Source organism: Lacerta agilis, chromosome 2 (genome assembly GCF_009819535.1).
Source record: "Lacerta agilis isolate rLacAgi1 chromosome 2, rLacAgi1.pri, whole genome shotgun sequence".
NCBI lineage: Eukaryota > Metazoa > Chordata > Lepidosauria > Squamata > Lacertidae > Lacerta > Lacerta agilis.
The window spans coordinates 69,639,177-69,652,746 of NC_046313.1; positions in this window are offsets into that span (position 1 = coordinate 69,639,177).

Below are 13,570 nucleotides of genomic sequence, written 5' to 3' on the forward strand. Positions count from 1 at the left end.
TCTGCAGACAAATGCCAGCTCCCTCGGCCAGTAAAGCGAGATGAGCACTGCAACCCCAGAGTCATTCGTGACTGGACTTAACTGTCCTTTACCTTTACCTTTTTTTTTTACATTGTTTGAATGTGCAGAAGATCTGTTCTGGATCCTGCTGCACAAGCAAATACCTGTAAGCACTTGCTCAGGATGACTGTGTTGATAAATTAGGCTACATTCCTATACATACTTTCCTGGAAGTCCCATCTAATTCAGTGGAGCTTACTCTTGAGCAGGTACACACAGGATTGCATTGTTAATCATCAAAATAACGAAGGGGAAAAAACAAGAAGAAAGTACAATCTCAGTACTCCATTAAATCTTTTACCATCTTTCCAAAAAGGTGCTAATGGGGTTGATGGCTGATGCTGGGTACTGAACAAAGACAAACTATTTCCCACATGCATCACTGTTATCAGACAATATCACATAATGACCAATTTCTACCAGAACTGTATTTGAAATGTCAGTCTAAATGCAAATCCAGCAGGTTTTAAATTACTTTTCATTCTCCTGACAGAGACTTATTGAATTTTAATTCACTAGCTAGGTAATATTTTCAGGACAATTCCAAAAATCATTTTGCAGAGGAGATGTAGAATTTTATTTTATTTTTATTTCGGCAAACATTAAATTGCCAGAGATAACCAAGTGATTATTTTATTGAGAAAAGTAATAGGCTTTACATACATATTTAGTCTTCCAAATTTCTTTGTTTTACAATCAGTATTTGTGAATGTCAATTGGTTCTTGTTTTATAAGGTCATTACCAACCCTGAGCTTTTGTGAATGCAATATTTTTAATCGAAACGCATTTCTAGGAACAGAAAAATACAGTGGTGCCTCGCAAGACGAAATTAATTCGTTCCGCAAGACTCTTCGTCTTGCGGAAATTTCGTCTTGCGAGGCACCTTTTCCCATAGGAACGCATTAAAATTTAATTAATGCGTTCCTATGGGGAAAAAAGTCTGGGGGCCCCTCCCGACCGGCACCGGAGCCAAGCCAAGCCGCGTTTTAAGACTGCAGTGAGCGAACAGCAGTGCTGCTGTTTGCTCGCTTCAGTCTCAAAACACGGCGCCGCGGCTCCGGGAGGGAGGGAGGGGGCCGTGGGATCATGCCCAACATCGGGCATGATCCCACGGCCCCCTCCCAACCGGCAGCGGAGCTCCGCGGTGCTGTGTTTTAAGACTGCAGCGATCGCTGCAGTCTTAAAACGCAGCTCCGCGGCTCCGGGAGGGAGGGAGGGGGCCGTGGGATGATGCCCGACATCGGGCATGATGCCACGGCCCCCTCCCGACCGGCACCGGAGCTCTGCGGTGCTGTGTTTTAAGACTGCAGCGATCGCTGCAGTCTTAAAACGCAGCTCCGCGGCTCCGGGAGGGAGGGAGGGGGCCGTGGGATGATGCCCGACATCGGGCATGATGCCACGGCCCCCTCCCGACCGGCACCGGAGCTCCGCGGTGCTGTGTTTTAAGACTGCAGCGATCGCTGCAGTCTTAAAACGCAGCTCCGCGGCTCCGGGAGGGAGGGAGGGGGCCGTGGGATGATGCCCGACATCGGGCATGATCCCACGGCCCCCTCCCGACCGGCACCGGAGCTCCGCGGTGCTGTGTTTTAAGACTGCAGCGATTGCTGCAGTCTTAAAACGCAGCTCCGCGGCTCCGGGAGGGAGGGAGGGGGCCGTGGGATGATGCCCGACATCGGGCATGATGCCACGGCCCCCTCCCGACCGGCACCGGAGCTCTGCGGTGCTGTGTTTTAAGACTGCAGCGATCGCTGCAGTCTTAAAACGCAGCTCCGCGGCTCCGGGAGGGAGGGAGGGGGCCGTGGGATGATGCCCGACATCGGGCATGATGCCACGGCCCCCTCCCGACCGGCACCGGAGCTCCGCGGTGCTGTGTTTTAAGACTGCAGCGATCGCTGCAGTCTTAAAACGCAGCTCCGCGGCTCCGGGAGGGAGGGAGGGGGCCGTGGGATGATGCCCGACATCGGGCATGATCCCACGGCCCCCTCCCGACCGGCACCGGAGCTCCGCGGTGCTGTGTTTTAAGACTGCAGCGATTGCTGCAGTCTTAAAACGCAGCTCCGCGGCTCCGGGAGGGAGGGAGGGGGCCGTGGGATGATGCCCGACATCGGGCATGATCCCACGGCCCCCTCCCGACCGGCAGCGGAGCTCCGCGGTGCTGTGTTTTAAGACTGCAGCGATCGCTGCAGTCTTAAAACGCAGCTCCGCGGCTCCGGGAGGGAGGGAGGGGGCCGTGGGATCATGCCCGACATCGGGCATGATCCCACGGCCCCCTCCCGACCGGCACCGGAGCTCCGCGGTGCTGGGTTTTAAGACTGCAGCGATCGCTGCAGTCTTAAAACGCAGCTCCGCGGCTCCGGGAGGGAGGGAGGGGGCCGTGGGATGATGCCCGACATCGGGCATGATCCCACGGCCCCCTCCCGACCGGCAGCGGAGCTCCGCGGTGCTGTGTTTTAAGACTGCAGCGATCGCTGCAGTCTTAAAACGCAGCTCCGCGGCTCCGGGAGGGAGGGAGGGGGCCGTGGGATCATGCCCGACATTGGGCACGATCCCACGGCCCCCTCCCGACCGGCACCGGAGCTCCGCGCCGCCGAGTTTTAAGACTGCAACGATCGTTGCAGTCTTAAAACGCAGCGGCGGGGCTCCGGGAAGGAGGGAGAGGGCCGTGGGATCATGCCCGACATCGGGCACGATCCCACGGCCCCCTCCCGACCGGCAGCGGAGCTTACCTTTTCGCTGCGGTCGGGAGGGATGTTGTCCGCGTCTGCCATTTTGGATCGACTGCGCATGCACAGTCGATCCAAAATGGCGGACGCGGACATCACCCCTCCCGACCAGAGCGAAAAGGTAAGCCAGCTTACAGTGGTACCTCGCCAGACGAATTCGTCTTGCGAAAAACAGGCATAGACGAATTCGTCTTGCGAGTCAACTAAAAACTCGCAAAACCCTTTCGTTTTGCGAGTTTTTCGTCTAGCGAGGCATTCGTCTTGCGGGGTACCACTGTAAGCTTAAGTAAAAGAGATCAGGTTATTAAAACATCAAACTAAATTAAACAAATAATTGAAATAATGAATGAAATAATGAGTGTAGGACACAAATATCCATCTTAAACAGACAACAGAGTCCAACGATCACAAAAGTGGCAAACCTGCACACAGTTAATATGTGAGTTCAGACTTCCGGCGGCGACGCAACTGCGGGCGGTCGTGGGTTGCCTCGGCTGCGAGGCGACCCAGTCCGTCCCGGGGGTTGGAGCCCCGCTATCACAAAGCGGGGCTCCGGTGGGGTGCGGGAAGAGCGTCTCGCACCCCGGGCTCCCCGGCGGGCCCGCTAAGCTCCGTCCCCTTCCCTTGCTCCCCCTGTAAAGGGGGAGTGGGGGTGAGAGGGGATCGCGGAGCTGGGCCATTAGGGGATATGCCCCAACCGGGACGCGAAGCGGCGCAGCTGCCCGTGGTCCGCGACATCGTTCTCCCTGTAAAAGAGGAAGGAAAAGAAGCCCGGTGGTTGTGAGTACTTGATTGGATTAAATTGTGGAGATTAACGATCCGGGAGGTTTCAGGGAAAGGAAGCCTGCCTCCCTCCCTTCAGGGGCAAGAAAATAACGGTTTATGATAGACTGTTGCTACCAAGATGGTTACAATGTTTGGATTTTTTCACAAGTGAGACTATTTTGATCTCCCTTTGGGGAGGAAGAGGATGGAGAATATCTCTTTTTAAAGGTATTGTCTTTGCTCCCTGGTTTCAGGGAAAATGGCTGCGAAAAGTTTGAGTCGGAGTGGAAAACTACTGGTATAAGATGGAAAACATCGAAATAGAAACTGAAATCTGATACCTATGCCCGTTCTTACCATGTTGGGCTTTGTCTTTGAACTTGTTTTGAACTCTGGACTAACTGATGAACAAAGGATTACTATTCTGAAACTGGAACTGCTTAATCAGAAATTGAAGGTTTTGAGTGGGGACATGAAGAAAAATTTGCTTCCCACAGAGGAGACCTTTCAGGTTATCGATACTATGGAAGAGAGCCTTGGCAAAGAGCTGAAGGGGATGTTTGAAGAACTGAGAGAGACGGCTTGGCGACTCCGGGAAAAAGAAACGTCCTTCGGGGGTGGCAGCCCCGGGACGGTGAAGATTGTTATATCCAGCCCCCGAGGTGAGAGCTCGGGAGTGAGGGACAAAAAACTAAGATATCTACAAATAGAAGAAGAATGCAACATTGAATCGGAGAAGCTGAAAGAAGATGAACAGTGTACCCTGATGCTTGATGCAAGGACTGTTGGGGACTATGTCGGGATCTGTGGACGCACAAGAAAAGAGGACAATTTGAGGAGTGGATCCGGTGTAAGATGGAGAAGGACAATGGATAGAGGGGGGATAGGATGAATTGTATTAAGTGTAAAATATAAATGGTTTGTTATGGTAATCTGAAATCGGAAAGTTAAGACATTAAGTTTTATTTTATTTTTTAACAAGAAAAGGGATATTTTGAATTTTTTGTTATTAGCGGCAGTTTAAGGGAAAGAAGAAGTTTGCTTAGATTTGATTTAAGAATAATATGTTAAGATATAAAGTTCTGTTACTAATTATTATAGATTAAGATGATTGTTTAGATTGGAATTTTCTTTAAATGAATTCAATTAATAGAGAGGTGAAGTTATTAAAGTAGAATTTGGATTTGGAACCGAAGGAGAGAAGGCAGGGGAAGTCAATTGTAAAGATTCGGAACTAGATTTTTTTTTTTTTTAATGTGTAAACAAGAAGAAGAATCTTGGTTATGTTTGTATTTGTTTTGTATAAATGTGGGTGGGTAATTGTCTGGGTAGATGTAGGTGTGGGTGTGGGATTATTCTTTGTTATGAAAAATACCAATAAACTCTTTATAAATATATATATATATATGTGAGTTCAAGAGCAAAGTAAATGTGCCATTTGTAAATTTGCTCTCACGTGTTTGATTTTTAAAATTAAAAAAAAATAACTTGTGCAGGGAGCTGAATCAAGACTGTAGTATAGTTGGGGGGGGGGGGCTTTAATCTTCTGCCCCCATTGAGGTTCCAACTGGAATCACCCCCAGTACCTGCTAATAGCTATGAGAGGAAAACCCCCCATTGGTTCCAGTGAGAAGTTTCCCTTGGGAGCATTCACCTCATTGTGAACAGAAGATGTAGGTGGGGCAAATTCCAACTGGGACTAAACTGGGGTCAAAGGGTTAAACGCCCACCACCATACCATAGGTCCAGTCCAGCTTGGGCTTTCCTGTGTCAGCTACTTATTAAAGAAAAATCCAACATGGAAGGGAAAACTACGTGACAAATGTCACATTTAGTTGGGCTCCCTTAGTTGTCTTAAATGAGACTGAAGCAGCCTAAATGTATGCAGGAAATCAGCCCATGGCTACTAAGGATATTTTCTTTTCCTTGAGGTGATTATTATGGAATTCAGCAGCCTTTTCTTTGATGCTCATGTTGTCTTCTGGTTCGGTCTGGGAACCATCTAAGTAATTACACTGTGATAGCACCAATAAGGTCAAACAAAACAAATAGCAAACCCTACCGGGGGTGGGGGGGTGGATTGCATACTCCTGTACATCATGTTTATGACTTTGTATATGAACAATACAAGACCATCTTTTTTCCTGTTAAGGATGGGTGCTTGTTTCCTCTTCCTGAAAATCTCCCCTTCCATTTCCCACTAGACAGCAGTAAACAAAAGGTGATTTCCTTACATCTTCCTAATACTTAAGTACAAGGTGCATTTCTGCTGGATAGCAGAGAAAAACTGAGAAAAAGATGAAACCCTAAACTAAGGGCAAGTTCATGTGACATTGCAGGCACACCAGTGTTTGACATGTATGAAAGAGAAACATCTCAAAACACCTCTGGAACATATCTATTGTGTCTATGAGTGTTTGAAAATGCATGGTGCCCTTTCATACTTCACATATTTACAGCAGCAGACACAGGCCCAACATGAGAGTATATGTGGTACCATGAGTTTACATAGTAAACAGAGGCATCATCGGGAGGGGGGTGAGGGGCTGAAGGCTCCCCCAAAAATTTTAAGGAGGGGGCTGATCCCCCTCAATATTCTTGTGCCTGCACTGGGCCTTTCTGCAGCTGTAGTGAACCCCTCGGGCCTCTCTGCGACTGCAGCGGGCTCAATTGGGCCTTCCTATTTTTGTGATGTGCCCCGTTAGGCCTCCCTGCAGCTGCAGTGGGCTTCATGGCCTCCTCCCGCCATGTGACATCACATACCCACACACCGGGAACTCTCAAAGTTGGGCAGAAATGATAGCAAATGATGAAGAACCTCTAAGTGTCTGAATAACTATGTTGTTGCGCAGAACCCCAGCCTCTGAGTGGTGAATTCCAGGGGTTCCTGCATTTACTCAGGGTTCAGCTTCCTTGGAATGAAGGTCAATGGATACTGCGGTGTCTTTAGGATATATGGGTTTGTTTACACATACATACAGCTTAAGCATAGGATGGGGGAACTCACAGCATTAACACACCAGTGAATTTTGTTTCTCCAATAGGTTTCCAGGGAAGCCCCAAGCTCACAGCCTTGGGTTCAGCACAAAGCAGATGTGTTCCTCTGTCTCCAGCTGCCAAGAGTGGGGTCTTGTGCCCCAGGCAGCTCCTTTTAGTGCTCCTAATGCAGTGGTTTGACACACCCTGAGGCACATTCCACTGTCTCTTGAGACAGATGGATGCCAACAAGTTACCCAGTGGTACCTCTCTCATATCAGCAATTTTCAGACCAATAGCCCACAAAACACAATGGAAGGTGAAATTATTCATTTTTTACATGCCCAAAACTGTAATGGTTGCCCTTGAGGCAAGAAGCCACTGTAGCTATCTTTCTGAAACTTGGTAGTGTTCTTGCCCTCAGAAGAGGAGCCTATGGCTGTGGATTTCAGTTCCATTTCTCCCCCCCCCCCCAAAAAAAAGATTTAAAAAGTTAGAGATGATTCTGCCCCCCTAAAAAGTCAATATATCGAGCTTCCAAATCCCTTGATGTATTTTCTGTGAGTTGGCAAGCTTAATCCACTTTATGCCAGCAAATTTCATCCACATTGATAAAAAAAGAAAACAGATCTTTTCGATTCCCCATAATAGTGAACGATATGAAACAGAGCTGAAAGATACTCGGAGTCCAGTGTGACTTTCATGCTCTTTATCCAGCTCATAGTAGTGAGGAATGTAGTTCCCCCAAAATGTTTGCTTTATATACACTATTTACACAATGGGCCCCACGTGATTGGCTAATTCCGGGATACTCCTGTATGCCAATCAGAGTGCGGACTCTCTTCCACCTGGAGCTGGATTGGGTGGCTCCTGCAGACCAATCAGACTGCTGCAATCTCAATCCTATTGTTCTGGGACCAATCAGACTGCTGCAATCTCAATCCTATTGTTCTGGGACCAGTCAGACTGCTGCAATCTCAATCCTATTGTTCTAGGGCCAATCAGACTGCTGCAGTTTGGATCCTATTCAACTCAGTACATAACAAGAGCTTTGTTTTTAACAAAGGTGCTTCAGAACCAAAAGACCAAGTTGAATCAGACGGAGCAACTCAGAACAGATTGGACTGCTTCTTGAACAGGCAGATACAGATCTGAAGAATATACTATGGTCAGTGCCCACCTGTTCTCTCTCTCTCTCTTTCTGTCTCTTTGTACTGCATATTTATACACAGAGAGAGAGAGAGAGAGAGAGAGAGAAGCCCTGATGTGCTAAAAATGAATTTGAGTAGAATTTACACATATTTGAAACACATTTTTAGCATGTTCTTTCACTTAGGATGGTGGGTTGTAAGGGAAAAGAGCCGTAGGAGGGGATAAAAACCTCTTCCTCCCTTCCAACACCAATGCTGTTGCTCCTGTGCCCCTGCAGAAACAAGGGGAGGGGAAATGGTTTAGGGAACTGGAATAGTGCAGCTGATTTTGGGGTGGAGGGGCAGAAGGGTGGCACAAATAGGCAGGGGTGCAGAATTTACTTTCAAAGTGCTACTATTTTAATTCAAATATGAAAAGGAAATGCAAGGCTAGAAGATTTGCCTCCCATTTTGAGACAGGTGTCTCAAATCCCTAAGGTTTATATCTAAAACAGGGGCACAGGAGAAGTCCCATGTCATCCATTATCAACACAAGATGACTTGAACCTGAAAGTATGAATTTACTTCTTTGAAAAGCATTGCTTCTGAGGTTGATATGAAAGTAAGATTAAATGTTTCTTTGTGAACCATAAAAAGCACATGAAGTCAGTATACAACATAAACATACTTAAGAATCTGTTCTGGTATCAACACTGCGATCCAATTGCACAAGGGGGAAGAACACCAATTACTGTCAAGTTAGCATTTATCACAGTTGGGTCAGTTCAGAAATAAACTGCTCACAGTATGTAGTGGCTCTGCAGCCTCTCAGGTTACTAATGTCAGGCACTTGTTACAGATTTGTTTTTAGAGGTGATACTAATAAAACACACAATAAATTTTTATGAATACGCTGACACTCCTTTTTTCTGTAAGGCAAGCTGTAAATCCTTTGCTAATGGTATGTTTAGTTAATGATGCAAAAGATTTGAAGTAGTCAAGAACCATTACGTGTGTGTTAACATGGATCTCCGAAACAATCACAATAATTAATCTTCAATATGAATTCACTCGAGAAAGGAAGTGCTGTTTTGCTCATGTACACCTAATAACTTTTTCCTCCTGTGTCTTGAAACTTGTTTGTAAGTGCTTCATTAGAAATAGTACAGTTCTGCCCTATTGAGCATCAACCATATCCAGAGAGCTTTCAACCAAAATTAATGGTTTATATATAATGATTATAAACCCCCTTGAGGAAGGCCATTCTAAACACTGATACTTGCTTTTCTTTTCTCTGAAACAAAGCCACTATCTTTATACATTAAAATTTGTCACTGAAATTCTAGGATACTGAAGTGCAATTTTAAAAATACTTTTGATGAATACCAAGATGAAGGTCCACCAGGCTTGCATGGAAGTGAGTTGTGGGCAACTTACACCTGCCAGGAGTAATGCCTCAACACCTTCCACAGGTGCTGCATCAGGAAGATTTTGGGCATCACATGGCAGGACAAAGTCTCAAACAAAGATGTGCTCTCCCAAGCCCACATCCTCAGCATGTTTGCAGTCCTCCCTCAGTAATGTCTACACCAGCTTGGTCACGTCCACAGAATGGAAATGGCAGAATCTCAAGGATATGCTCCACGGGGAGCTGACCTCAGACACCAGGCCTGCTGGTAGACCAACTCTGTGTTACAAAGACATCTGCAAACATGACACGAGGGCTGGCAACATTAACCCCGCTGTGTGGGAATCCCTTGCAGACGACTGCAGCGCTTGGAGACAATCAGTCAGGTCATGTATCCACAGCAGTGACCAGAGGAGGAATGACTTCTGAGAGGATCACAGAAAGAAGAAATGTCATGGTGCACCTGCATCAGCACACTGGACCGATTCACCTGCCCCAGCTGCAACAAAACATGTCTCTCCCATGTCTCTCCCATGTCAGATGCTCTCCCAACGCTTTGACTCCCCACCACCCACAAAGCACAGTCTTTCACTGTTTCCTGAGACAATCAGGAGTGTATTCAGGAGTGCAATTTTAAAAATAATTTTTAAACAGAACTATTTATTGATCTTTTAGAGGGCTTAATCAAATTCTGGAATTTGTTCAGCAAGTATACTGTACCCACTAAAAACTGTGGAAGGATTTTGTATAAGACAAATCAATACTATGTGAACTCATCTCAGCAAAGTAAGAGCCCATGCTGCATGAATCACACTTCTGGTGACAGCTGCACCCACAATTAGAGCAGGGGTTGCCAACATGGTGCCCTCCAGATATGGATTGCAACTCCCTGGCAGTTTATTATTCTTATTGCTTCACAACTCACAAATCTGTTCAGTTACTAAGTCTTTTCCTTTTCTTAAGAATGTGAGAATTTAAGATGGGTCACTGGCTTGATCCAGGAGGCACGTCTCAATCAGCATCCTGTTCTTAAAGTGGGCAACCATATATGCCTGTGGGAAACCTGCAAGCAGGATCTGAGTACAAGAACACATTCCCCTCCAGTAGTTTTGAGCAACTGGTATTCAGAAGCACTGCTGCCTCTGACTGAGAAGGTAGAGCATTATTCTCGCATTTATATTGATAGAGCACTTTAGAAAAACATCTTCCTTCCAAAGTCCTTCACAAAAGCTCAGTGTTAAATAGGCCCATAGAAAATAATACGTAAGAGGAAATCAAATTGTTTGCCTCAGCAGAAAAACTAATGTGAGCTACGGATTAGAACTGAAATCAAATATATCTGATCTTCAGACTTTGAAATAAAACACTGCTTCTTCTTTTGCTTCCCACTCTTCTTCCACCATCTCCCATTCTCATTAATACTGTAATGATAAAATATCGTCCATATAATCTTTCTTAGGATCTCTCCCCCTTCATCTTCCTTTGTTGCTGAAGTACAAGCCTACAACCAGTAAATTAATTGTTTAATTCAAACCAGTAAATCAAATTGAGTTCCACCACACAGCTTATTGGCCCCCGTAGAACTGCCAGGTCACCATGCTACCAGAGCTACCAGCAGAAGCCACAAATGCCTTCCATGTTTGTTTTAAGGCTTTTTGTAGAATGACGAGTAGTGTTTTAAAGAGGTTTTAATTATGTTTACTGTGCCTTCATTTTTGTAATGTATAACTCTAATGTTCTCTTTTCTAAATGCAATTTTCTAGCCTAATTGCATTAAATGCATTATAGGCATAAATCAATTTACCAAGTATGTTAAACATGTTTAAAGTTTATATTTCTGAAAAGAAGAAGAAACCTCAAACTGGCAGAATTCCCTTGTCAGGATAAGGTCCCTAAACCTAGCATTGCCTCCACTGCTCAAACATGGTACTTTTGACTTGCTGCTCCCTTGGTGCACCAACCTCCAGCCTTTCTCTGAAGAAAGTCACAAAACTGGGAATCCTATGAACTGCATTTTGTTAAAGGTACAGAGAGTTGTTGGGAGACCCTTATTCCCCTCACGGAAATAAAATTCTCAGAGTGGCTTAACAGTCAATCCTTCTTTCCAGGGAATGTCCCAGGGAACCCTTACTGCCTCCATGGGAGTCCATCACCCAACCATCGCTTCCTGAGACAGACACAGGCAGAGGCTGCAGAGCAAATCCATTCCAGCCTTTTTCTTCTGCCTGCACCTCTCTCTGTCTGCCTCCGTCCTCCTCCTCCTTTCCACCTTTGTCTCTCCCCCACCGCCACTTCTCCACATGTTGTGACAGCTGAAGGAACCAGGTTGCTACTCCACACTCTCACCTCTCTATGATCCCTGTTTTTCAACAACAACAAATAAACACTAAGTGTGCCTGGGCACACCTGTCATGCCCCAATTGCATGCCTATGCTCCCTCTCCCAAGAAATCCTGGGAACTGTAGTTTGTTAAGTTTGCTGGACTGGAGATTGTAGCTCTGCAAGTTTCCAGTAACAGGAAACTACAGTTTCCAGGATTCTTGGAGTGGATGTGTGTTAAATGCCTGAGATGCACAGAATCAGGCTGTATGTTCTATCTCTTCCTTTCCCTATTGCTAATCTATCCAGTTTGTATTCATTGCTAAATCATGTGCACTTGTTTGCCTTATATGGGTTGTCAGGAAATGAGTGCAGGGGGCTGTATTCCGAAAGTGCTGTTTGGATGTGCCCACAGAGGTGCAGCTCAAACCCGTCTAACTGGAAGTAAATTTCAGCAAGTTCAACAGAACAGGTAAGGGTGCATAGCACTGCAGCATTAATGATGCTATTAAGTACCGGTACTTCTTAGGACTGTGTTCTCTTTGGAAATAGTGAAATGCAGATTGGTAGCTTTTGGCTAGTAACCATTTTTCTCATATTAATAGGGCCATCAGTGGTAAAACCATATAGCACATTCAGTAACAGTCCCCTAAGTATACAAATGCTGGAAAATAATATTGAGAGATAGATTATTATTCTATAACTGCCATATAATGACCCCCATAACAATATCTAAAGTACTGTGAATTAAACTGCAAGGAGGAATCATTGTCGATGAGAACAATCACTCGCTAGCAAGTGAGTCTGGCAATATGACTATTTCATCTGTCAGTTTCTTGAAAATACTTACTTGGGACTAAAATGTATAACTCTGCTGGAGTTAAAATACTTAATACAGCATAACCAGTATGACAGAAGGATAGATGTTTCCCATTTTAAGTGAGATAAATTTAAGTTAGTGCGCGAGAGGAAAAGACTTGTGTGAATATTCTAGGTTAATTAACCTGAAATAAGTGTGCAGTGTCATTGACTGTCCCTTAGAATCATAGAATCATCGAGTTGGAAGAGACCACAAGGGCCATCCAGTCCAACCCCCTGCCAAGCAGGAAACACCATCAAAGCATTCCTGACAGATGGCTGTCAAGCCTCTGCTTAAAGACCTCCAAAGAAGGAGACTCCACCACACTCCTTGGCAGCAAATTCCACTGCTGAACAGCTCTCACTGTCAGGACGTTCTTCCTAATGTTAGGTGGAATCTTCTTTCTTGTACTTTGAATCCATTGCTCCATGTCCACTTCTCTGGAGCAGCAGAAAACAACCTTTCTCCCTCCTCTATATGACATCCTTTTATATATTTGAACATGGCTATCATATCACCCCTTAACCTTCTCTTCTCCAGGCTAAACATACCCAGCTCCCTAAGCCATTCCTCATAAGGCATCGTTTCCAGGCCTTTGACCATTTGGGTTGCCCTCTTCTGGACACGTTCCAGCTTGTCAGTATCCTTCTTGAACTGTGGTGCCCAGAACTGGACACAGTATTCCAGGTGAGGTCTGACCAGAGCAGAATATAGTGGTACTATTACTTCCCTTGATCTAGACGCTATACTCCTATTTATACTCCTTCATCTAGACACTATACTCCTTAGGGTACCATTCATCTGATGCCATTTATATTGTTTTCAGAAAACCTGAGAACTTCGTTATAGGGTGGTATACAAATACCTTTAAATAAATACCCGGGATACTGAACGTATTTGCAATGCCTAAATAGCCAGAAGCAGTAAGAGAGAGGTGAGAGACCACCTGGAAATCATATTAAGGCTTTTATGACCTCTTCAGGACAAGAACAGGTTATAAATACTGTATAACAAGCATAGTTAACCAATCTTGCTCTATATGTGAAATGAGGAACTATTTTAGTTTCTCATTTTCCTTAAAGACATTTGAGGTGTAAAATCTTCTTAACTCTTATCCACAGAAATTGATCAAATAAAGTGATAGTTCCCTTCGTATATATTGACTTAAATATCTCCCTCTTTTCTCTGAATGATTTTCATTCTTTAGGAAAATCCTAATCAAAGTAAAAGCAGAAGTACAAATATAATCTGAATCTGTTTAAGTCACTGTTGAAACCAAAATAGTTAGGTATCATTAGCTCTTATCCAGCAGAGATAAAAGGGTTGAAG